General features: G+C 44.1%; 1 long non-coding RNA gene across 2 annotated transcripts; it reads right to left on the bottom strand.

Annotated features, from left to right (window-relative positions):
- Positions 1-586: 586 nt before the first annotated feature.
- Positions 587-26,146, bottom strand: LOC110534354. 2 transcript variants are annotated; one of them, XR_005034187.1, is made up of 3 exons: positions 3,006-6,982; positions 2,702-2,761; positions 587-1,117 (listed from the first exon to the last, which is right to left on the bottom strand). It is a non-coding gene; the product is annotated as an uncharacterized LOC110534354 (long non-coding RNA). The 2 variants fall into 2 exon arrangements; XR_005034188.1 differs by lacking the exons at positions 2,702-2,761; positions 3,006-6,982 and adding an exon at positions 26,016-26,146.
- Between the last annotated feature and the right edge of the window lies 1 nt (position 26,147).

Raw genomic sequence — 26,147 nt, 5'->3', positions numbered from 1 at the left:
CCGTTTCGTGGTGCACTGAGACAAGCATGGGGACTGGTCTTTTTTATTTCACCCTGAAACTCTGTTTGGGTATTGGTTACCTTACAATTATGGGGTGGAAATGTTAGGATCATTTTTGCTCTTAGTAGCCTAATCCCAACCGTTCACGTTGTACATTGCCATATTTCCCTAACGGAAACACTGAGGGTTTTGATTTTTGGTGGAATAGAAACACCATAATTTGAAACAAATTAAGCTACATTTCTTAAAATCATTCTTGCAAAAAAGGTTTTTAAATTCTCTAGTACAGCCAATATTAAAAACTGTCAAATGCTTCTCAAAGATGCCCTCTGCACTAACTAGCATTACTGGCAACAATGGCTGACACTGAAACAACGTGCCATTGAATTCTGCGGTAGCCCGCAAGGTGTGCTGCAGTATGACGCAACTTTTTTTTAAAGAACCGCTGTAGCTGATATGGCTGACTTGGTTAAACAAACGTGGTTTCTACTGACAATTGAGATGTAAAACTATGGCATAAGGGAATGGCGAATGGATAAGAGGCAATCCGTCATTTCTATTGTAACGGAGATGCTGTGAGTCGAGAAGCAGGTGCAGGTGAAATGTTTAATAAAACAATAAACATGAAACGAGAACATCACAGTGGCGAAAAGCATAGGAACAATAGTGACTGTGGAACAAACGTAAGAGAGGGACAGATGAATGTGAAGTAATGAGGAAGGTCATGGAGTCCAGGTGTGAATCATAATGATAAACAGGTGTGCGTAATGATGAATCCCAGGAACGGTGGTTAGCAGTCAGGCAATGTCGAACGCCGGAGTGGAGGAGCAGGACTAGACAGTGACAGTAACAGTAACCCCCCCCACCCCTGATGTGTTCCGGGCGGCAAAGGTGGAAATCATGGATGATGTTGGGATCCAGAATGTCCTCAACCGGAACCCAACATCGCTCGTGTGGGCCATACCCCTCCCAGTCCACCAGGTACTGGAGCCGACCCCTACAACGCCGGGAGTCCAGTAGAGATCTGATAAAATATCCCTGACTCCCCTCAATGTCTAGGAGGATTGGGGGGATGTTGTTGGAGATAGCATCGGGTAGGGGACCAGGAACCACCGGCCTGAGGAGACATATGAAAAGCGGGTGAGATGCGATAGTGACTGGGAAGCTATAATCTATACGTTGACCCTCCGGAAAACCTTGAACGGCCCCACAAGCCGGGGGCTCGGTTTCTCTGCCGAGCAGGCAGAGTGGGAACAAGTTCTCATTTACAACTGCGACCTGGCCAAGATAAAGCAAAGCAGTGCGACACAAACAACAACACAGAGATACACATGGAATAAACAAACATAGTCAATAAGACAATAGAAAAAGTCTATATACAATGTGTGCAAATGAGGTAGGATAAGGGAGGTAAGGCAATAAATAGGCCATAGTGGCGAGATAATTACAATATAGCAATTAAACACTGGAGTGATAGATGTGCAGAAGATGAGCGTGCAAGTTGAGATACTGGGGTGCAAAGGAGAAAAATAAATCAAATAACAGTATAGGGATGAGGTAGTTGGATGGGCTATTTACAGATGAGCTATGTACAGGTGCAGTGATCTGTGAGCTGCTCTGAGAGCTGGTGCTTAAAGAGTTGTATGGCATTGAAGCTCGTCTGGAGGTTAGTTAACACCGTGTCCAAAGAAGGGACAGATGTATACAGAATGGTGTTGTCTGCATAGAGGTGGATCAAAGAATCACCAGAAGCAAGAGCGACATCATTGATGTATACAGAGAAAAGAGTCGGCCCGAGGATTGAACCCCTATAGAGACTGCCAGAGGTCCTGCCAGCAGACCCTCCGATGATTTGACACACATAACTCTATCTGAGAAGTAGTTGGTGAACCAGGCCAGGCAGTCATTTGAGAAACCAAGGCTTTTGAGTCTGCCGATAAGAATGTGGTGATTGACAGAGTCGAAAGCCTTGGCCAGGTCGATGAATACAGCCGCACAGTATTGTCTCTTATCGATGGCAGTTATGATATCATTTAGGACCTTGAGCGTGGCTGTGGTACACCCGTGACCAGCTCGGAAACCAGATTGCATAGCGGGGAAGGTACGGTGAGATTCAAAATGGTCGGTGATCTGTTTGTTAACTTGGCTTTCGAAGATCTTAGAAAGACAGGGTAGGATAGATATAGGTCTGTAGCAGTTTGGGTCTAGAATGTCTCCCCCTTTGAAGAGGGGGATGACCGCAGCAGCTTTCCAATCTTTGGGGATCTCAGACGATACGAAAGAGAGGTTGAACAGGCTAGTAATAGGGGTTGCAACAAATTTAGAATAGATTTTAGATCATTTTAGAAAGAGAGGGTCCAGATTGTCTAGCCCGGCTGATTTGTAGGGGTTCAGATTTTGCCGTTCTTTCAGAACATCAGCTATCTGGATTTGGGCGAAGGAGAAATGGGGGAGGCATAAGCTATTACTGTAAAGAAATACAGTATGTTAGAGTCATTTTTACAGGAGGCTTACGAATAACAGTTAATAACTATTTTTCATAATTTGACACATAATGCAGTGCAATCTATAGCATTAATGCTGTAAAACACATGCATGTTATTATACTGTGCATCATACAGTGTTTTACTTTTGAAATTACAGAAAAGTCTTACAGTATAACTAAATAGTTAGTTTACAAATAAATGTAAAAAAACTTTACCTCATAGCAGTTTGTCGGACAGAAAACTCTAGCGAGCAGTCATCACCAGCTGTCTGCTTCCTTAGATACAGATAATGTGATTGGCAGACATGATCAGCAGCGATAGTACCATGGACAGTACACAATCTTTGATTGATTTACAGTTTAGTACTCAGCGGCGTTGGCCTGTCCAGCTAGCGAATATAAAATGAAGTATTTGGAAATAATTGCAAGAATTGACATTGCCAACAAAAGTAAATGAGTTAAACAAATATACACCGCATTTAAAAAACAGCCCCTCACTCCCCTCACTCCCCTCACTCACTCTGGTTTTTACATCCAGCTGTTCAGTGTTTCCTCCGAACAGATTGGTGTGGCTGGCTTACGGGTTAAGCAAGCATTGTGTCAAGAAGCAGTGCGGCTTGGCGGGGTCGTGTTTCGGAGGATGCATGGGTCTCGATCTTCTCCTCTCCCGAGTCCATACTGGAGTTGCAGCGATGGGACAAGACTGTAACTACCAATTGGATATCTCGAAATTGGGCAGAAAAAGGCGTAAAACAATATATACAGTATATAAAAAAATTACAAATATGAAAATAACACGCCAAAAAAAAACAGCTCCTCCCTCGATAGAGATCGATTGTCTCAAAAACTAAAGCAGGTACTGCATCTTGGTTTGGCCCACCACCTATGCCGGTTAGTGTGCGTCAGACACGGATCTACTAAAACAGTGATTTTGGCAGACAGCATAGGCAGAAGCTCTAGAGAGATGAGATGAAATCAAAATGTCATCAAATAAAATAAATGGAATATACGCAACTGAAACATAAACCACAATAAGAATTTCAAAATAACATTTTTAGAGGTGGAGAAATTGTTGTTTTCTCTAATGGAGGTCCTATGGGGTGAAAACTTTTGACGTTTTAGTGAAGTACTATGAAAAACTATGAGTAGACCTATTTTGTTTGATACAGTGGAATGTATTCATAGCAGTGGTATTTCACCACATAGGCCTGCGTGTCAGACGGGGCTCCTGTACACAGAGAAGACTGTGTGGGGCTCCTTCTCAGTGGGGTCAAACCACTAGTAACACGTGACAGAAAAGCGCTGACCACACAATGTGACAGACTGATGGGAAAGGAAATTAGTCTGTGATCACAAGCAGAGACAGTCACATATGTACAGTGGGGTCTGCAATGATTGGATGCCTTGATAAAGGTTAGCAAAAATATATAACACACACCATTGGTGTGCGTGGCCAAAGAACTCTATTTACATGACATCTGACCATATCACTGCCTGGAGTTTGATAAATGCCATTGTCACTTGGATTGGAACCAGTACAATGGTCACATGACCTGAAAATAGAGCTTGTTGGCCACACACAGCAGCGGTGGGTTTTTGTCTATGAAAGAACAATGCATAGGCAGAAAATACCTCATCCCTACTGTAAAATATGGTGGTGGATCTTCGATGTTATGGGGGCTATTTTGCTTCAACTGGTCCTGGGGCCCTTATTAAGGACAACGGCATTGTGAACTTTACAGTACCAGGACATTTTTGCCCAAAAAACTAGTTTGAACACAGGATGCAGGTCAAATAAAGTGGCACTTCCTCTGCTTGGTCAAACAGTTGCATTTTTTTTTTACCTGTCTGATTCACTTCTCTAAATGTTGAAAAAGCAGAAGTAACACACAAACACACACACACTCTCTAACAATGATTACCTTTTTAGCTGGACTTCTCTGAAGCCAGAAAGACTGCAAGCACAGACACAGTTAGTATGCAAAGATACACATGACCCCTGAGTGTTTGCAGAACCTTTCCTGGAGGTGAGCATCTGTGTATCTCTGTCAGTTAGTCACACCCTCCCTAGCCATATATTTACTTTCCTTTATTTGTACTTCATCTGAAGAGTGTAAGTTGACATTCAGTACACAGCCCTCATTCATGGCTACAACTGTAGGCTTTAGCTCTGTGCCAGTGGGTTAATGTGGTATTGAGTTGCACAGACCACCTGCGTTTGATACCAGGCCTGATCTCATTGCAACCAGTTTTGCCCATATGTTATGGTTGGGTTGCACAATGAGAAGCCACACAGCACATATAGTATATAGTAATGCCTTTGTAATATTCATACAGTCTTTTACAGTATTTGCAAAGTCTGTGGACATTTGAAGCTTGGCATCATGGTTACTCCCACTTTACCTTTAGGAATGGTTCTAGATGTGTGTTGTGTTAACTGTTGAGTTACCTCTTGCAGAACAATGAGAGTAGACAAGAGAGCGTGTCTTGTTTTTTACCTCTGGCACAAAGTATCTAATAAGGAAACGTATTACTATTTTATTATTTTAACTTTTCGTTGCTTTTCTACCCCTTTTCTCTCCCATCTCTCTGCCCCTCTTTCCCTGTCCTTTATAACCTGTCCCTTTCCTACCTCCCTCCCTCTCCCTGTCGAGGAGGAGCAAAAAGGAAAACCAGAACTGGTCTCGCAGTGACAACATAAATCAATTGATGACACACTCCAGTCCTTCCTTAAAATAAGACTTTGAAACAATATGAACACATGTTAAGGGTATTATGGGAGAAATAAATGTTGCACTTGTGCCATCATTTCAGGCTTCCTGTGTTGGTCATTTCCAGTCTTTCTCATGGGGTGGCAGGAAGCCTAGTGGTTAGAGGGTTGGACGAGTAACTGATTAGTTGCAAGATCAAATCCCTGAGCTGGCAAGGTCAAAATCTGCAGTTCTGCCCCTGACCAAGACAGTTAACCCACTGATCCTAGGCTGTCATTGAAAATAATAATTTGTTCTTTAACTGACTTGCCTAGTTAAATAAAGGTAAAATAAAAATAGGGGCCTCAATGACATCCACTGATACAGACCAGTTCAATAGCTATGCATTGAGTTAGTATCAGGATAATCTTTCTTGCCTTTTGTCCCAAATCCCAATGTATAGGTTAAAACAAATGGAACGTGTCTTTTAAACCAATTCACTACCGCGTTTACTATGCTACTGCTCAGCCAAAGCCTCTTCAGTATTGACTGTTCTGTTGTTTAAATGTCAGTTTTAGGTGCCTCCCCTGTCTGTATTTGTTAAAGCTGTTAATTGTTAAGCTTGTCAGTGGATAGCAGCTGTGTATAATAAAAATATGTTTGAGATAAACCCAACTACTCCTTCAAAGCAGTGGTTGTTAGGCTATGTTAGAAACAAAATGTCAATAGGTTTATTTTTCCTTTCACCATGTAGATTCTATTGAAACATTTCTGAGGGGTAGATATTGATTTACATTTCGACTTAGAAAGTGATCTCGGGTGTCATTTTACTCTTCGCAAAATGCAGACGTGATAAAGCGTAGTTCAGGTCTGGCTCCATATTCATTATCCCCAGCACCATGACACCAGTGACTACATATGTGAAAGGGCACGTTTTAAACTCGGAGACACGTTCCAAAGAAGATCCTACAAGACATTCACACGTCATATAAGTGTTTACTGAGTGACAACTTGTTTAAAGATAATATTTACCATGATTCATCTCAAACAGAGAGGGTGGATCTAGAGAGCACAAGACTGTCAAGGGATCTAGAGAGCACAGGACGGAACTGAAACCTTTCAAGACACAATCTATAACTAGTTTTTCAGCCAAACGACATCTCCATCAGTTGGTTTTGCTCTGACATTCATAGATGGAGCTATGGACATAATGAGTCCATGACAGTACCTTTGCCACACTACACTGGATTACTGACCTCTGCCTGACCTGACCCTGCCTGCCATCCTGTACCTTTGCCCCACTACTCTGTATTATCGACCCTTGCCTGCCTTGACCGGTCATTTGTCTGCCCCATGTTTCTGTAATAAACATTGTTACTTCGACACAGTCTGCATTTGGGTCTTACCTGAAACGTCATCAGATCACAATTAAAGTTTTAAACATACAGTATTATGAGGAAAAACATTGTTGGTTTATAAAAATATTGTGATGCATTCCTAAGTTATATTATCATTAATTCTATCAATAATTGAATTGAGAATGAGAACAGCTGTAAATATTTTTGATTGTCCCTTTACTGTACAATTCTTTCCGAAAGTATTCAGACCCCTTTCCATTTTCCACATTTTGTAACGTTAGTCTTATTCTAAAATGGATTAAATGCATTTTAATGCATTTAAATGCATGCATCTACATCAATCCACACCCCATAATGACGAAGCAAAAACTGTTTTTTAGAAATGTTTGCAAAAAAACGGAAATATCACATTTACACAAGTATTCTAACCCTTTCTTATGAGACTCGAAATTGAGCTCAGGTGTATCCTGCTTCCATTGATCGTCCTTGAGATGTTTCTACAATTTGATTGTAAATTCAATTGATTGGACATGATTTGGAAAGACACATACCTGTCTGCTTAAGGTCCCACAGTTGACAGTTCATGTCAGAGCAAAAATCAAGCCATGATATCAAAGGAATTGTCCGTAGAGCTCCGAGACAGAACTGTGTTACGAACTGTGTCTTCGTAGAGCTGGCCGCCCGACCAAACTGACCAATCAGGGTAGAAGGGCCTTGGTCAGGGTGGTGACCAAGAATCCAATGGCCACTTTGACAGAGCGCCAGAGTTCCTCTGTGGAGATCGGAGAACCTTCCAGAAGGACTACCATCTCTGCAGCACTCCACCAATCAGGCCTTTATGGTAGAGTGGCCAGACGGAAGCCACTCCTCAGTAAAATGCATTTGACAGCCCACTTGGAGTTTGGCAAAGGCACCTATAGGACTCACAGACCATGAGAAACAAGGTTCTCTGGTCTGATGAAACCAAGATTGAACTCTTTGGCCTGGCTGCCAAACGTCACAACTGGAGGAAACCTGGCACTATCCTTACGGTGAAGCATGGTTGTGGCTGTGGGGATGTTTTTCAGCAGCAGGGAATGGAAGACTTGTCTGGATCGAAGAAAGAAAATGAACTGAGCAAAGTACAGAGAGATCCTTGATGGAAATCTGCTCTAGAGGGCTCAGGACTCGGGTGAAGGTTCACCTTCCAACAGAACAACGACCCAAAGCACACAGCCAAGACAACGCAGGAGTGGCTTCGGGACTGAATGTCCTTGAGTTGCCCAACGATTGCCAGGACTTGAACCCAACTAAACATCTCTAGAGATACCTGAAAATCGCTGTGCAGTGATGCTCCCCCTCCAACCTGACAGAGCTTGAGAGGATCTGCAGGGAAGAATAGGAGAAACTCCCCAAAAACAAGTATGCAAGCCTGTAGCATCATACCAAAGAAGAAGGCTGTAATCGCAGGCAAAGGCACTTCAACAAAGTACTGAGGAAAGGGTCAGAATACTTATGTAAATGTTACATTTCATTTTTTACTTTGTCATTATGTGGTTTTGTGTGTAGATTGATGAGGGGAAAAAACGATTCAATCAATTTTAGAATAAGGCTGTTGCAGTGAATGTTTCAATTAGGGTACAGAGTGGTGCAGCGGTCTAAGGCACTGCATCACAGTGTTAGTGGTGTCACTACAGACCCAGGTTCAAATGGGCTTGCCTAGTTAAATAAAACACTTTTTTTAATGAAGATGTTGGTGTTGTCTATTTCTCAGCAAATGAAAGACAGTTTGAAAACGTAACACATCCCTCTGCCCCGTTAGTGCATGCCAACCAACCCTAATTCACACTTTCAAATTCCAGTCAAGTCCTGCCCATCATTACCACATGGTGCCAGGCAACACCTAAAGCACTTTGGAATGGTGTGGCTAATGTTTTTTATTGATCCAATATGGTGTGTCCCTTTATAACCCAAGACAGCATGATAATACATTCCATATAAGACACTCTTAGTAAAATATCAACCATATTGTGCATACAGTATTCCTGTAGTGAGGTAGTCTTCTTTGACTTTGCATACGTGTTTTATTATATTCTCCTTCGACAGAGAACAGAGGGATGTTTTATCAGGTGAGGTTAGCTACAGTTAAACCTAGTGTGATAAAGGCACAGAAAAACCAAGATGGAGGTGAAAATACACTGTGACCTACGACTCTTAAAGTCTGAGAAGGTCACATCCAGACCTAAAATAGAAATGAGGAGTGGGGGTAAAGGAGATTGAGAGCATGGTTTGTGGCTTGAGCTGTATTGCGTAAGAGAAGCTGTACAGTGCTGGAGGAAGGTACCACATCGCTCCTATAAGCAAGTGAGAATGAGAGTGACTGACCCATATAGGCTACTGACTACAAAGAGAACAGACAGAGAAGCGATAACCACACGTTATGGTGAGAAAGAAGCTCATTTCTACATAGCATGCAATGCAATCGCACATGCACACATGCATATTCACGCAACCACAATACTATGGGGATGATGAAGGGTTTGATGGAATCCATGTGGGTTGACTTGTTCATTTTGTTCATTATTCAAAGAACCTTGCAGATAGAACTGTGATGTACAGGAGATCAGAAGTCGTTTGTGTAGGCCTATATTCTGTAAAACACATTCCTATCAGCTATGCTTCTGATCATATGTGTCATGCATAGGTGTAATAGGTGGCAGGGAAGTCAGGCGCAGGAGAGTCAAATAGAGTGTAAAATGGAGTCTTTTAATAATGTCCACGGAGTATGCTCCATAACACTAAATGTACATAAACATGGGTACGCGGACCCGACGCGCACCTATACAACAATCATACTACACTGACAATAAAACAATCTCCGACAAAGACATGAGGGGAAACAGAGGGTTAAATACACAACAGGTAATGAATGGGATTGAAAACAGGTGTGTGGGAAGACAAGACAAAACCAATGGAAAATGAAAAAAGGATCAATGATAAAAGACTTGGTTTCATGCATGTTAACATCAGAAGTATCCTCCCTAAGTTTGTTTTATTCACTGCTTTAGCACACTCCGCCAACTCTGATGTCCCAGCTGTGTCTGAATCCTGGCTTAGGAAGGCCACCAAAAATTCAGAAATTTCCATCCCCAACTACAACATTTTCCGCCAAGATAGAATTGTCAAAGGGGGTGGAGTTGCGAAAGGGTGTGTAGTTGCAATCTACTGCAGAGATAGCCTGCAAAGTTCTGTCATGCTATCCACGTCTGTGCCTAAACAGTTCGAGCTTCTCCTTTCAATTTCTCCGCTATGCAATCAGGTTTCCGAGCTGGTCATGGGTGCACCTCAGCCATGCGCAAGGTCGTAAACGATATCATTATACCCGCCATCAATAAAAGACAATACTGTGCAGCTGTCTTCATCGACCTGGCCAAGGCTTTAAACTCTGACAATCACCGCATTCTAATCGGCAGACTCAACAGCCTTAGTTTCTCAAATGACTGCCTCTCCTGGTTCACCAACTACTTCTCAGATTTGAACTGAACAGAGTTCAGTGTGGTAGTCTCTACGGGGGTGCCACAGGGTTCAAATCTCGGGCCGACTCTTTTCTCTGTATACATCGATGATGTCGCTCTTGCTGCTAGTGATTCTCTGATCCACCTCTACGCAGGCGACACCATTCTGTATACATCTGGCCCTTCTTTGGACACTGTGTTAACTAACCTGCAGATGAGCTTCAATTCCACACAACAATCCTTCCGTAGACTCCAACTGCTCTTAAATGCAAGTAAAACTAAATGCATGCTCTTCAACCGATCGCTGCCCGTACACGCCTGCCCTTCGAGCATCACTACTCTGGACGGTTCTGACTTAGAATATGTGGACAACTACAAATACCTATGTGTCTGGTTAGACTGTAAAATCTTCTTCCAGACTCACATTAAGCATCCTCAATCCAAAATTAAAACTAGAATTGGCTTCCTATTTCGCAACAAAGTATACTTCACTCATGCTGCCAAACATACCCTCTTAAAACTGACTATCCTACTGATCCTTGACTTCGGCGATGTCATTTACAAAATAGCCGCCAACACTCTACTCAGCAAATTGGATGTAGTCTATCACAGTGCCATCCGCTTTGCCACCAAAGCCCCATGTACTACCCACCACTGCGACCTGTAGGCTTTCGTTGGCTGGCCCTTGCTTCATATTCGTCGCCAAATCCACTGGCTCCAGGTCATCTATAAGTCTTTGCTAGGTAAAATCCCGCCTTATCTCAGGTCACTGGTCACCATAGCAGCACCCACCCATAGCACGTGCTCCAGCAGGTATATTTCACTGGTCAAAAGCTAACTCCTCTTTGGCTGCCTTTCCTTCCAGTTCTCTGCTGCCAATGACTGGAACGAATTGCAAAAATGACTGAAGCTGGAGTCTTCCCTCACTAACTTTAAGCAACAGCTGTCAGAGCAGCTTACTGATCATTGCACCTGACGTAGCCCATCTGTAAATAGCCCACCCAACTACCTCATTCCCATATGATTTACTTTTTGCTCATTTCTCGCACCAGTAACTCTACTTGCACATTCATCTTCTGCACATCTACCAGTGTTTAATTGCTAAAATGTAATTATTTCGCCACTATGGCCTATTTATTGCCTTACCTCCCGTATCTTATACATTTGCACACACTATATATATACTTTTCTATTGTGACTTTACGTTGTTTATCCCATGTGTAACTCTGTGTTGTTTGTGTCGCACTGCTTTGCTTTATCTTGGCCAGGTCGCAGTTGTAAATGAGAACTTCTTCTCATCTGGCCTACCTGGTTAAATAAAGGTGAAATAAAAAATAAAATAAAAACCTTGCCTGATCCTGTTTTTTGGGCCTTCAGGCAGATAACATTCTGTTTAACTATTGGGTCATTCCTTGTCATTTCAGCAAGCCATGAAACCCACCATCTCAGATTGTTCTGAAATTATTTCTGTAGTTAGAAACAGATAAGATTAGTATTCCTAGATTAAAAAAATGTGTATATAATTTGATTTCTGACAAAATAAGCTAACTGATTGCACCTAAATTGATTCTATAGGAATCATTCACATTGACCATAAGCACTCCCGTTACATTGCGCAAGATGTCATTCAATTGACATCCACAGCCGGAGTGGCAATGCAATGCCCCTTGTGGTTGAAGGATCCGTTGTGGTTGAAGGATCGAAACCATGCGTCTTCTTCAGTCCGGTCAGAGTCCGTTATAGAACAGGAAGTTACCAAAACACAGAAATTAAAAATATGTGGTTTTCATTAATGGTTTAATGGGATAGCTAGCAATTTGTAAAAAATTACCCATTCCTATAAGTAGGTACTATTTTTCTGACTGTTACCTCCCGTTTTAGTTTATTGTAAATGTAATGACGTTTGTTTTTGATGATAATTAACCACAGGTTGCAAGCTAGAGTATAGTGTAACTTTTAGCTAGCTAGTTAGATGCTCTCTTGACTAGCTAGTTAGATGCTCTGTGGGCTAGCTAGTTAGATGCTCTGTAGGCTAGCTAGTTAGATGCTCTGTAGGCTAGCTAGTTAGATGCTCTGTAGGCTAGCTATTTAGATGCTCTGTAGGCTAGCTAGTTAGATGCTCTGTAGGCTAGCTAGTTAGATACTCTGTAGGCTAGCTAGTTAGATGCTCTGTAGGCTAGCTAGTTAGATGCTCTGTAGGCTAGCTTGATTTGCTAGAAAGTTACAGAAGAAACAAGTTGATGAAAAAGTAACTAAACAAACATGTTTTATTATCAACTGAAACAATATTTTTCTACTGCATTGAATGAAAAGGTCGTATTTTGCAATCTCCCAAAATAAATGAAATCCCTGATGAGAGACTAGGCTATATTTTGCGAGTTGTGAAACACTCCCTGAGCTCTATTGCAGTATTGCAGTAGGTTTGTAATAACTGCAATATATACATTCCTACTGCACTGCAATATATTTGTAGCTAAGGGATGGCTTATTCGAAGATGACTTAGCCTACTCTCTGAATAGCCATCAATATTTCAAGATCAATGCATGTGTTGTCAATTTAAGACTTCAAAATGTATGTGTTTTCAGATAGGCCTAACAAGAATCAGGTGTTACAATTATACAGCAGTCCCGACGACGCTCTGTGTAAATTGTAATAATCCTCGGTTGCAATACGGTTTTGGAAACCTTGGAAATGTTCAAATCATTGAGAAATCATTTTTAAAAACAAAAAGGATCCCACGGCCATATTTCCATATTACACCAACTCTGTGTGTGCTTGTTCATGGAACAGAAAGACGACTGCTAATTAGCCATCCAGCATCTGAGAACACCCGTGTGTAACAGAAGAGGGAAGCCAGAAAAGTGTTGAACTGAAAATATAAATGTGTTAATCAAGACTCGCAGACTGTTTTGGCTGCCAGAGCCAGTTCAATTCTGGACATAAAAGATAAAGATCTTGGACGATAATGGAGTAGACTAGCCATCATGGGGTAGGCTACCGGTTGCTTTCCTATCAGCACATGAATTTCTCTTTCCACTGCTGTTGTAAGAGACATCCTCCTGTTTATCTTATCTGTGCATAGGCCTGTCTATGGCATTTTATTACACAAATATTTACAGAGGAGGGAGAGACTGCTGGGGAGAGAGAGCATGGGTGGTGGTGTGTGAGTGCAAGGGTGGTGGTGGTGTGTGTGGTGATTTAGAGGCCCCAGGCAGAGGCCATGTCTGAGGCACCCGCCCATGTCTATTTCACACAATCATGGTTGCTGAACGAAGGGAAGTTCAGAGTCGGCTCTTTTAGGTGAATGAATCAGAATGAAAATGCTAGCTGATAATACTTTTCCTGAACGATTTGTTCTTCAAAAGCTGTTTGCGGTCTTGAAAAAGGACAGTTACTTTAAAATATACAGGTCCATTATCATTTCTACGTATTTTCTATCTGTTCTCTTTCAGTCGGTCACTCGGTATAACATACTATGTGGAGTTAGCGACCAATCATATTTACCTGAAGAAAACTGAAATCACGCCCAATGGGTCAATGGATGCCTAGCCCGCACTCGAAAGCTCTGTCTTCCTGGTACTAATACCGAGGCAGGCATTCATTTCTTAAATTCTTTGATCGCCTGAAGGAAGAATGTGTCAAGGAATTTACAAAATGTTCAATCACACAAAGACTACTAAATTGAGCTGTGACTTAGGTCTATGATAGTGGGTTGAGAGTACTCGTGCCCCGAGGTGTTGTGAGTTTTGGATCTTGGTATCGGTTTTTGTGTTTGCTAAAAGCCAACTATTTTCTGCTTTGCTTGTGTAGCTAATTCTTCCTTGCCTGGGAAGGATTTGCGTCTGCTAAAATCCACTACTTTCTTCTCTGCTTGTGTAGCCCTGTGCTTCCTTGCTTGAGCAAGATGCCCAGTGGTAAGATTAAGTTCACAAAGGCAAACCTGCCGAGTTTGAACCTCCGGCCATAACCTAGGGCATGTAGTTTCACAATGCAAATTAAAGATACTCAGGAGTGCTGTCCTGTTTGTCCTAGGTAGAAACACACTCAGGAGGCTTTGGCTCGTACCAGCTTGTGTGACCATTGCCTCCGGCTGCGTTCAACTTCCATTGAGTGTTGGGCTGACTTTGTGAGAGAGATTGAGACTGCTGGCAAAGGGTCTTCTGGTGAAGCGACCTCGGAAATGGTTAAAGATTTTGCCAATGAGCTAAAGGCAAGGTGTGATACCCCTCTTTCGGTCAAGCTGGTGAAATTGTGTGCCGCTCTATGGGACTCCCAATCACAGCCAGATGTGATACAGTCTGGATTCAAACCAGAGACTGAGATGCAGTGCCTTAGACTGCTGTGCCACTCGGGAGCCGTGTAGAGGGTATGGAGAAGGCGGGGCTTGTTTGCACAACGCTGATGGATGGAAAGCTGGCAAGTTACTTAGCTCAAGATGCTGACAATCTTAGTGCAATGCTTCCGAATAAACACTGTCGGTTCTCAAAGCATCAGCGTAACAATGGGTACCAAGCTGCAGGAGTCGCTGACAGGTTGTTGAATGTGGTTAATATGCTATAGATGTATCAAATTGATTTGCTGCAAGAGTTTAACAAGAACATGGAGGTGGGGTTGTCATGGCCCGGGTAGTGACTGCAGGATCATCATGACCGAAGCATCCTTACTGAGATATGGAGTGCTACTCAGAAAGAGGGATTTGGTAAACAGCGCAAAGAATGCTGCATATTAATTCCCTAGAGATAGACAGTTTTGCTATAGCTGAGGTTTTTATTTCAGATGTTGGAGGACCAGTATGTGCTGGTAAGGTCTATCATCAGGCAGAGGGATGTGGTCTCTCTTTCTCCTAAACCTGGCACGTTATCTGTTCTTAAGGAGCAGTGCAAATTTCCTGTCGCTCAGGGGTGATGTATCTTTACAGATATCTCTATGGCATGGAGACTGCACCCCTCAGTGGTTGAGTTTCTTTGGTGGACATTTTGACGTTCTTGCAATAACCTTTTGTGTAGGGCCTTTCTTTTTCCACATTGAAGGTTTAAATGGCAGCCATTTTGGCATGTCATGTAGGAATTGATGGCTTTACCCCGGGGTCTCAGCCTCTTGTGTGCAGTTCCTGAAAGACGTGTGTCAGCTCAGTCCAGTGTCGAAGGCTATGGCACCAACCTGGGACCTGGCTTTGGTCCTGGATGCTCTGTGTGAGCCTTATTGGACTGTGGCTCAGAAAATCCTTTCCTACAGACTGCCCTGCTCATGGCCTTGGTGTCGGCCAAGCGTGTTCGGGATCTCCACGAGCTATCAGTACACCCTTCCTGTTTGGATTTCGCACCTGGCAACTCCAAAATGATGTTACATCCTAATGCATCTTTTGCTCCCAATGTTATGCCTACTGTATGTCTTACAGGTCCCACTTTTCAAACTATTCCCTTTCTCATCTCCTCCATATGGGTGTGGCAGCTTCTTGGCCATTGTTCAGGGGCATGACGATTGGTGATAACTGTGCTGCAGTGAATTGGGGTTCCACACATAGCTTTGTAAGGTTTTATAGCTTGGATTTATCTTCTCCCAGTGTTGCTCATAGTGTTAGGTAGCGTACAGGTTGTGCAGCCTGGTAACCCTTATCTGGGTTACCACTGTTCCCTGTGAGTTTGAGCCTTGTGCTGCCTTTAGGTGTGGCAGCACCTAATGTGCACATTATCAGGATTACCTCAGCTTTCTGTGGATTTGAGCCTTTGGTTGTCGTGGCAGCGTGCGAGTATATAGATTTCAGGTTACTGTAGATTTCCTGTGTGTTTGGGCCTCGGGTTGCCATGGTTCATCGACTCTAATCGATGCTATGCAGCGCACTTGTGTGTTTCACCAAGTCATGACAGGTGTTCTAATGTTTTAGACTTGAGGTTCTGACATTTTAGACTCGCAAGGTGAGTATTGTTTTTGAAACCATGGGGTCTATGGAATTGGTCTATATGTGGCTCTGACAGTTCAGGCTTCTCGGGTAAGTATTAGTGAAAAAGGTGGCTTCTGTAACTAGGGCTGCATGATATAGGCAAAAAAGCATATAGCGTTTTTTTTTTTACCAAATATTTCAATTGCAATTTGACTTGCAATATATATCAAAACACTTGGGTGAACTATTGGAATAATCGAAGTAGGATAATGTATATTTAGAAGCAAAGTGGAAAGCAGCATCATTCTTGTTTGCAACCATCCGTTGACTGCATTTGACCTAACAGAACAGCATGCAAACGTATAGTAAATATTACAGCGAAGAGGAGGAATTGTGCTGTTTGAGTGGCGGGCCGGGCTTGTTGTGTGTGAAAAGCAGCCGCAAGAGGGGAAAAAACGGAGTAAAAAAAAGAAAGGACGCGATACACGGCTGGGTGTCATTTCAAAATATTGCATGCCATATGGATATCTGAATTCAATTAATTGTGTAGCTGTAATCCCTTTTTGGAGCCGGTGGAACCTGTGTGTGCTTGGACTGCCGTGGGCCTCCTAGTTTGGTACCCTCTAAACCGGCTTGGGGTGTGACCATTATCCCAGAAACACTTGACCCAATCCAATTTGCATACCTTCCCAACAGATACACAGATGATACAATCTCTATTGCACCCCACACTTCCCTTTCCCATCTGGAGAAAAGGAACACCTACTTGAGAATGCTATTCATTGACTACAGCTCAGCGTTCAACACCGTAGTTCCCTCAAAGCTCATCACTAAGCTAAGGACCCTGGAACTAAACACCTCTCTCTGCAACTGAATCCTGGACTTTCTGATGGGCCACCACCAGGTGGTAAGGGTAGGTAACAACACATCTGCCATGCTGATCCTCAACACTGGGGCCCCTCAGGGGTGGGTGCTCAGTTCCCTCCTGTACTCCCTGTTCACCCATGACTGCATGGCCCACACCATCATTAAGTTTGCCGACGACACAACAGTGCCTGATCACAATGGTAGGCCTGATGACAATGATGAGACAGCCTATAGGAAGGAGGTCAGAGACCTGGCCGTGTGGTGCCAGGATAACAAACTCTCTCTCAATGTGAGCAAATCAAAGGAGATGATTGTGGACTACATTATCATCGACAGGGCTGTAGTGGAGCAGGTTGAGAGCTTCAAGTTCATTGGTGTCCACATCACCAACAAACTATCATGATCCAAACACACCAAGACAGTTGTGAAGAGGGCATGACAAAGAGGGCACAACAAATCTCCCTCAGGAGATTTAAAGGATTTGGCATGTGTCTTCAGATCCTCAGAAGGTTCTACAGCTTCACCATCACTATTTTTTATTTAACCTTTATTTAACAAGGCAAGTGAGTTAAGAACAAACTCTTATTTACAATGACGGCCTGCTCCGGCCAAACCCAGACGACACAGTGACAATTGTGCACCAGTCATGGCCAGATGTGATACAGGCTGGATTTGAACCAGGTACTATCGTGACCTCTCTAGCACTGAGATGCTGTGCCTTAGACTGCTGCGTCACTTGGGAGCCAAATTTTGCCTCTGTTTTGAATATTGGCCAACTGACAGAGCTCGCACTTCCTCTTGAACTTTTTCTGACACTTTAACATGAACAGTGAATTGGGAAATGCCCACAATATGTATTGTAGAAGGAGAAGTATTATTATGTTCTATTTAGCCTTTGTTAATCCAGGTTAATCTCATTGAGATAAAAATATATTTTTCAAGAGAGACCTTGTCCAACCAAGATAGCAGCAGGGGTGAGCAATGTTTGATACAAATATCAGACATACTGTAACAACTTACAGACATAGACACACCATAAAAAATTAACATTTACATAGACAGACATACATTTCAATTACAGAAACATATAATCGTCCTAGATTTTTTTAAAATCTATCATATGTACCACAGCATCAAGTCCGAATGACAATCACATTCCTTAGAAACATGTGTCAACCAAACATTCAAACTCCTCCAAGGAAACAAGATTCTGGAGATTCATGCTGGTCTGGACAGAATTACAAAATCACTGGAATTAGTTGCTAAAATACTTTTTGCCACGATCTGTTCTGATTTCAGTAACCATTAAAAGTAAGTAGTGAGACCGTAGCTGGTATTTAATTTTCGGACCTTATCAAAGAAGTTTTCCCAAAATGCCCTTCTAAATCATAGTGTAATAATGTGTAAGCGTAGTAGAGTCAACGACGAACAGCCAACAGCACTATAGAGATCACAGTGATGTGTCAGATGCTTTTGGTTGCTAATAAACCTAAGAGCTGCATGATACACGAAATCAGGGTTGTGCTTGAGGTCTGTTTATACATTACATCACTGTAGTCCAGGACAGACAGGAAGGTTCTCGGTAGCAGCTATTTTCTGGCCTCCAATGAAAAACAACACTTATGCTGGTAATAAAGACCTGTTCTCAACTTGATCTTCTTTACCAGGTTCTCAACATGATTAGGGGAACTCAGCTTCACTCGCTCTATGGAATTTCCTTCCAAGGAAGTAATGACACTGTTTTCTGAGTGTTTAGTATTGGAAAAGACAATGTATTTTGTTTTAGAGGAATTCAGAAGGAGCTTCAAATCAAACTGATTCTGTTGACGGATGTTAAAACCTGTTTGAGCTTTTTCAAAAGTCAAAGTCAAACTGCTGCCACTTGAACAGTGTCATCCTTATAGAAATGTACTGTACATCAAATCAAATGTATTGGACACATACACATATTTAGCAGATGTTATTGCAGGTGTAGCGAAATACGTGTGTTCCTCACTCCAACAGAACAATACACACAAATCTAAAAGTAAAAGAATGGAATTAAAAAATATATAAATATTGTGACAAGCCATGCCTGAGTGGCATTGACAAAAAATACAGTAAAATACAGTATGTACATTATGAAATGAGTCAAACAGTATGGAAACATTATTAAAGTGACTAGTGTTCCATTTAAAGTGACCATCAGCTCTATCTGTTACGGTGCGTGAATGAGGACCCAAAAGCGAATTAACGTAAACAGAGCTTCTTTAATAACAAAACAAAACGTAGGCTCAGATGGACCGGCAGGTTCCGACAGGACAGGACAAGGTTGCAGCAAACATGACGATAGTCTGGTTCAGGCAAGAACAACACAAACAAGAATCCGACAAGGACAGGAGCAGGAACAGAGAGAGATATAGAGACCTAATCAGAGGGAAAAAGGGAACAGGTGGGAAAAGGGGTGACGAGGTAGTTAGGAGGAGACAAGGCACAGCTGGGGAAAAGAGGGGGAGAAAAGGTAACCTAACAACGACCAGCAGAGGGAGACAGGGTGAAGGGAAAGGACAGAAACAAGACACAACATGACAGTACATGACAGTACCCCCCCACTCACCGAGCGCCTCCTGGCGCACTCGAGGAGGAAACCTGGCGGCAACGGAGGAAATCATCGATCAGCGCACGGTCCAGCACGTCCCGAGAGGGAACCCAACTCCTCTCCTCAGGACCGTACCCCTCCCAATCTACTAGGTACTGATGACCACGGCCCCGAGGACGCATGTCCAAAATCCTACGGACCCTGTAGATGGGTGCGCCCTCGACAAGGATGGGGGGGGGGGGGGGGGAAGACGAGCGGGGGCGCGAAGAACGGGCTTGATACAGGAGACATGGAAGACCGGGTGGACGCGACGAAGGTATCGCGGAAGAAGAAGTCGAACTGCGACAGGATTAATGACCTGAGAAATACGGAACGGACCAATGAACCGCGGGGTCAACTTGCGAGAGGTGGTCTTAAGGGGAAGGTTCTGAGTGGAGAGCCAAACTCTCTGACCGCGACAATATCTAGGACTCTTAGTTCTACGCTTATTAGCAGCCCTCACAGTCTGCGCCCTATAACGGCAAAGTGCAGACCTGACCCTCTTCCAGGTGCGCTCGCAACGTTGGACAAAAGCCTGAGCGGAGGGGACGCTGGACTCGGCGAACTGAGATGAGAACAGCGGAGGCTGGTACCCGAGGCTACTCTGAAAAGGAGATAGCCCGGTCGCAGACGAAGGAAGCGAGTTGTGGGCGTATTCTGCCCAGGGGAGCTGTTCTGACCAAGACGCAGGGTTGCGAAAAGAAAGACTGCGTAAGATGCGACCAATAGTCTGATTGGCCCGTTCTGCTTGACCGTTAGACTGGGGGTGAAAGCCGGAAGAGAGACTGACGGAAGCCCCAATCAAACGGCAAAACTCCCTCCAAAATTGAGACGTGAATTGCGGACCTCTGTCCGAAACGACGTCTGACGGAAGGCCATGAATTCTGAAAACATTCTCGATGACGATTTGTGCCGTCTCTTTAGCAGAAGGAAGCTTAGCAAGGGGAATAAAATGAGCCGCCTTAGAGAACCTGTCGACAACCGTAAGAATAACAGTCTTCCCCGCTGACGAAGGCAGTCCGGTGACAAAATCTAAGGCGATGTGAGACCACGGTCGAGAGGGAATGGGAAGCGGCCTGAGACGGCCGGCAGGAGGAGAGTTACCGGACTTAGTCTGCGCGCAGACCGAACAAGCAGCCACGAAGCGACGCGTGTCATGCTCCCGGGTGGGCCACCAAAAGCGCTGGCGAATGGAAGCAAGCGTACCCCGAACGCCAGGGTGGCCGGCTAACTTGGCAGAGTGAGCCCACTGAAGAACGGCCAGACGAGTAGGAACGGGAACGAAAAGAAGGTTCCTGGGACAAGCGCGCGGCGACGGAGTTTGAGTGAGTGCTTGCTTTACCTGCCTCTCAATTCCCCAGACAGTCAACCCGACAACACGCCCCTCAGGGAGAATCCCCTCGGGGTCAGTGGAGGCTACTGAAGAACTGAAGAGACGAGATAAAGCATCAGGCTTGGTGTTCTTAGAGCCCGGACGATAAGAAATCACGAACTCGAAACGAGCGAAAAACAGCGCCCAGCGCGCCTGACGCGCATTAAGTCGTTTGGCAGAACGGATGTACTCAAGGTTCCTATGGTCAGTCCAAACGACAAAAGGAACGGTCGCCCCCTCCAACCACTGTCGCCATTTGCCTAGGGCTAAGCGGATGGCGAGCAGTTCGCGGTTTCCCACATCATAGTTACGTTCCGACGGCGACAGGCGATGAGAAAAATACGCGCAAGGGTGGACCTTGTCGTCAGAGAAGGAGCGCTGAGAAAGAATGGCTCCCACGCCCACCTCTGACGCGTCAACCTCGACAATGAACTGTCTAGAGACGTCAGGTGTAACAAGGATAGGTGCGGATGTAAAACGATTCTTGAGGAGATCAAAAGCTCCCTGGGCGGAAACGGACCACTTAAAGCACGTCTTGACAGAAGTAAGGGCTGTGAGAGGAGCTGCCACCTGACCGAAATTACGGATGAAACGACGATAGAAGTTCGCAAAGCCGAGAAAGCGCTGCAGCTCGACGCGTGACTTAGGGACGGGCCAATCAATGACAGCTTGGACCTTAGCGGGATCCATCTTAATGCCTTCAGCGGAAATAACAGAACCGAGAAATGTGACGGAGGAGGCATGAAAAGAGCACTTCTCAGCCTTCACAAAAAGACAATTCTCTAAAAGGCGCTGGAGGACACGTCGAACGTGCTGAACATGAATCTGGAGTGACGGTGAAAAAATCAGGATATCGTCAAGGTAAACGAAAACAAAGATGTTCAGCATGTCTCTCAGGACATCATTGACTAATGCCTGAAAGACAGCTGGAGCGTTAGCGAGGCCGAAAGGAAGAACCCGGTATTCAAAGTGCCCTAACGGAGTGTTAAACGCCGTCTTCCACTCGTCCCCCTCCCTGATGCGCACGAGATGGTAAGCGTTACGAAGGTCCAACTTAGTGAAAAACCTGGCTCCCTGCAGGATCTCGAAGGCTGAAGACATAAGAGGAAGCGGATAACGATTCTTCACTGTTATGTCATTCAGCCCTCGATAATCTATGCAGGGGCGCAGGGACCCGTCCTTCTTCTTAACAAAAAAAAAACCCCGCTCCGGCGGGAGAGGAGGAGGGGACTATGGTACCGGCGGCAAGAGCTACAGACAAATAATCTTCGAGAGCCTTACGTTCGGGAGCCGACAGAGAGTATAGTCTACCCCGGGGGGGAGTGGTTCCCGGAAGGAGATCAATACTACAATCATACGACCGGTGTGGAGGAAGAGAGGTGGCCCTGGACCGACTGAACACCGTGCGCAGATCGTGATATTCCTCCGGCACCCCTGTCAAATCACCAGGCTCCTCCTGTGAAGAAGAGACAGAGGAAACAGGAGGGATAGCAGACATTAAACATTTCACATGACAAGAGACGTTCCAGGAGAGGATAGAATTACTAGACCAATTAATGGAAGGATTATGACAAACTAGCCAGGGATGGCCCAAAACAACAGGTGTAAAAGGTGAACGAAAAATTAAAAAAGAAATGGTTTCGCTATGATTACCAGAAACAGTGAGGGTTAAAGGTAGCGTCTCACGCTGAATCCTGGGGAGAGGACTACCATCCAGGGCGAACAAGGTCGTGGACTCCCTTAACTGTCTGAGAGGAATGTCATGTTCCCGAGCCCAGGTCTCGTCCATAAAACAGCCCTCCGCCCCAGAGTCTATTAAGGCACTGCAGGAAGCTGACGAACCGGTCCAGCGTAGATGGACCGACAAGGTAGTGCAGGATCTTGAAGGAGAGACAGGAGTAGTAGCGCTCACCAGTAGCCCTCCGCTTACTGATGAGCTCTGGCTTTTACTGGACATGAAGTGACAAAATGACCAGCAGAACCGCAATAGAGACAGAGGCGGTTGGTGATTCTCCGTTCCCTCTCCTTAGTCGAGATGCGGATACCTCCCAGCTGCATAGGCTCAGCACCCGAGCCGGCAGAGGAAGATGGTAGTGATGCGGAGAGGGGGGCAACGGAGAACGCGAGCTCCTTTCCACGAGCTCGGTGACGAAGATCAACCCGTCGCTCAATGCGAATAGCGAGTTCAATCAAGGAATCCACGCTGGAAGGAAACTCCCGGGAGAGAATCTCATCCTTTACCTCTGCGCGGAGACCCTCCAGAAAACGAGCGAGCAAAGCCGGCTCGTTCCAGCCACTGGAGGCAGCAAGAGTGCGAAACTCAATAGAGTAGTCTGTTATGGATCGATTACCCTGACATAGGGAAGACAGGGCCCTGGAAGCCTCCTCCCCAAAAACAGATCGATCAAAAACCCGTATCATCTCCTCCTTAAAGTCCTGATACTGGTTAGTACACTCAGCCCTTGCCTCCCAGATTGCCGTGCCCCACTCACGAGCCCGTCCAGTAAGGAGAGATATGACGTAGGCGACACGAGCAGTGCTCCTGGAGTAAGTGTTGGGCTGGAGAGAAAACACAATATCACACTGGGTGAGGAACGAGCGGCATTCAGTGGGCTCCCCAGAGTAACACGGCGGGTTATTGATTCTGGGCTCCGGAGATTCGAAAGCCCTGGAAGTGGCCGGTGGATCGAGGCGGAGATGGTGAACCTGTTCTGTGAGGTTGGAGACTTGGGTGGCCAGGGTCTCAACGGCATGCCGAGCAGCAGACAATTCCTGCTTGTGTCTGCCTAGCATCGCTCCCTGGATCTCGACGGCTGAGTGGAGAGGATCCGAAGTCGCTGGGTCCATTCTAGGTCGGATTCTTCTGTTACGGTGCGTGAATGAGGACCCAAAAGCGAATTAACGTAAACAGAGCTTCTTTAATAACAAAACAAAACGTAGGCTCAGATGGACCGGCAGGTTCCGACAGGACAGGACAAGGTTGCAGCAAACATGACGATAGTCTGGTTCAGGCATGAACAACACAAACAAGAATCCGACAAGGACAGGAGCAGGAACAGAGAGAGATATAGAGACCTAATCAGAGGGAAAAAGGGAACAGGTGGGAAAAGGGGTGACGAGGTAGTTAGGAGGAGACAAGGCACAGCTGGGGAAAAGAGGGGGAGAAAAGGTAACCTAACAACGACCAGCAGAGGGAGACAGGGTGAAGGGAAAGGACAGAAACAAGACACAACATGACAGTACATGACACTATCAAGTCTTCCAATGTTGTTGGGTCCACCAACAAAATGAAGAACCCTTTGGTGATCCAAAGTATGGCAAGTATTTAAGATGCATTTAATGGTATCAGACTGTTGTTCTTTAAAAGGAAATGTCTGTCACATAGAGAAGCTAGATAGCAGAGCGATAGACAAGATGTTGAGGAAACAGGCAGTGGGCTTCACGTAAAACGTCAATGTGGTCAGAACAGTAAATGAGATGGGGAAGATGGTTGAGAATGCTGTGAATGTCTCAATAATGATACTGTTATAGCGTGAGAAGAAAAAAGCTGTGGGTTTTGAGGGTATCGCAGTTGTCATAGTGTCATAGTTGAGTGTCTGAACGTGGTGAACTGTTCTTGTTCTGGTTCAAAACACTCCCGTAGAACAAGAAAAGAGACGTCTTTAGTGCCATTAGTACATCTGAATTAACTGACAACTGCTAAATGGTTTAACTAGCTAACATAACCCTCTCAAAATAGGTCGACATGTCTTTTTTGGCCCGGTGTATCTTATAAAAGTTATAGTTCACCCTATTACAGAAATGTGTCCGTTGTTGTCTTGTCCTGATTCCAAGGTATCTACTCCACAATTCGTCATTAATCACAAACTACAGGCTTTTCTCCAAAATGAATTGGGAAAAAAATATACTATACAATATCCCTATACTAACGTCACAAAAGTTGAGAAAACCAATCAGAATGCAGGTGAAACATGTTTAACTTTCACAAATGTGTCAGGCGTTATAAGAATGTATTTAATGAGCTGTGAGGAATGTGAAGAATAACTGAACGTGTCTGTGACTAAGCTTATCTAGGTAGACATATTTGTTTGACATGCATATTATTTAAGAGTAACAGTAATCAATAATAATACATTTCATTTCTTAACCTGCTTTCAATTAAAAATCGCAAAAATCGCACAATCGCAAAGTGCTAAAAAGTAAGTATATTGTTACTGTAACTGATTTTAATTTGTTATTATTAGCTTTAGGTGTTGGTGTTAGGTAGTTGTAGTTTTTACAGGCTCTGATTCAGACTTGTATAAATTGACAAAAAAATAACTTTAGTACAATTGGGGGGTCCCAATTGGTCCATGTTAAATCAACAAATCTCAAGTCTGGATAGTGTCCCCATTGCCTACCAAAATGTGTTGTTTTTTAACCTTTATTTAACTATGCAAGTCAGTTCAGAACAAATTCTTATTGACAATGACGGCCTAGGAACAACTGATTTTTAACCTTGTCAGCTCGGGGATTCGATCTAGCAATCTTCTGATCTAGCAACCCAACATACCCTTGAGCAGTTTTCACATTTTGCCGCCTTAAATTAAAATATTAAAATCTGATCTACACAACCTAAAACACATTTTCAAACTAAAAGAACAATTGTAGAAATGTGACAATACTTTTGCTCCCCTAAATAAGGGGGGAATATGTACAAGAGGTGCTGTAATTCCTAAACGGTTCACCCAGTGTGGATCAAAATAGACAGCAGACAGTCTTCACTCACAGACACTAAACACATAACGCCCTGCTCAAATGGATCATTATTGTGTCACCTGGTCAAATTGTTCACAAAGCAGGATGGTGAATCCTTCACAAACATACAATAAATAAATGCATGTCGCTACACACACAATAATATCTGCTAAATATGTGCATGTGACCAATACATTTAAATTTTATTTGATGTAAAAAAAAAAAAATGTAAATCATGTTTAATCAAGAATGATTAGAGAGAGAGTGTTCCTGGCTGTTTTCTCTCTCTCCTCCCCTCTCTCTCTCTCGCTCTCCCTCCTCTCTCTCTCTCCCTCCTCCCTCACTCTCCCCCTTCTCTCGCTCTCTGACTTCTCTCTCTCTCTGTTCTCTGCCTCGAAATGTGATGCTCATCCACCATCACTCAACATTCAAAAATTATCTGGGCTAGAAAGAATGCACACAGGATAAGTTCCTCTATAACAGTCTTTTCAGAGACAAATTAACAGGTGTTACCTTTGATACGGTTTCATCATTTTGAAAAACACTGCAAAGATTCCTGGGTACACCACCAAGGCTGCCGCTCTGATAACAGGATAATATCTCCCTCCATGCCCCTCCTCTTTTTTATATTGTTTGTGAAAGTAA

The sequence above is a fragment of the Oncorhynchus mykiss genome, chromosome 10, assembly GCF_013265735.2.
Source record: "Oncorhynchus mykiss isolate Arlee chromosome 10, USDA_OmykA_1.1, whole genome shotgun sequence".
Taxonomy (NCBI): Eukaryota; Metazoa; Chordata; class Actinopteri; order Salmoniformes; family Salmonidae; genus Oncorhynchus; species Oncorhynchus mykiss.
This window is presented reverse-complemented; position numbering and strand designations above follow the sequence as displayed.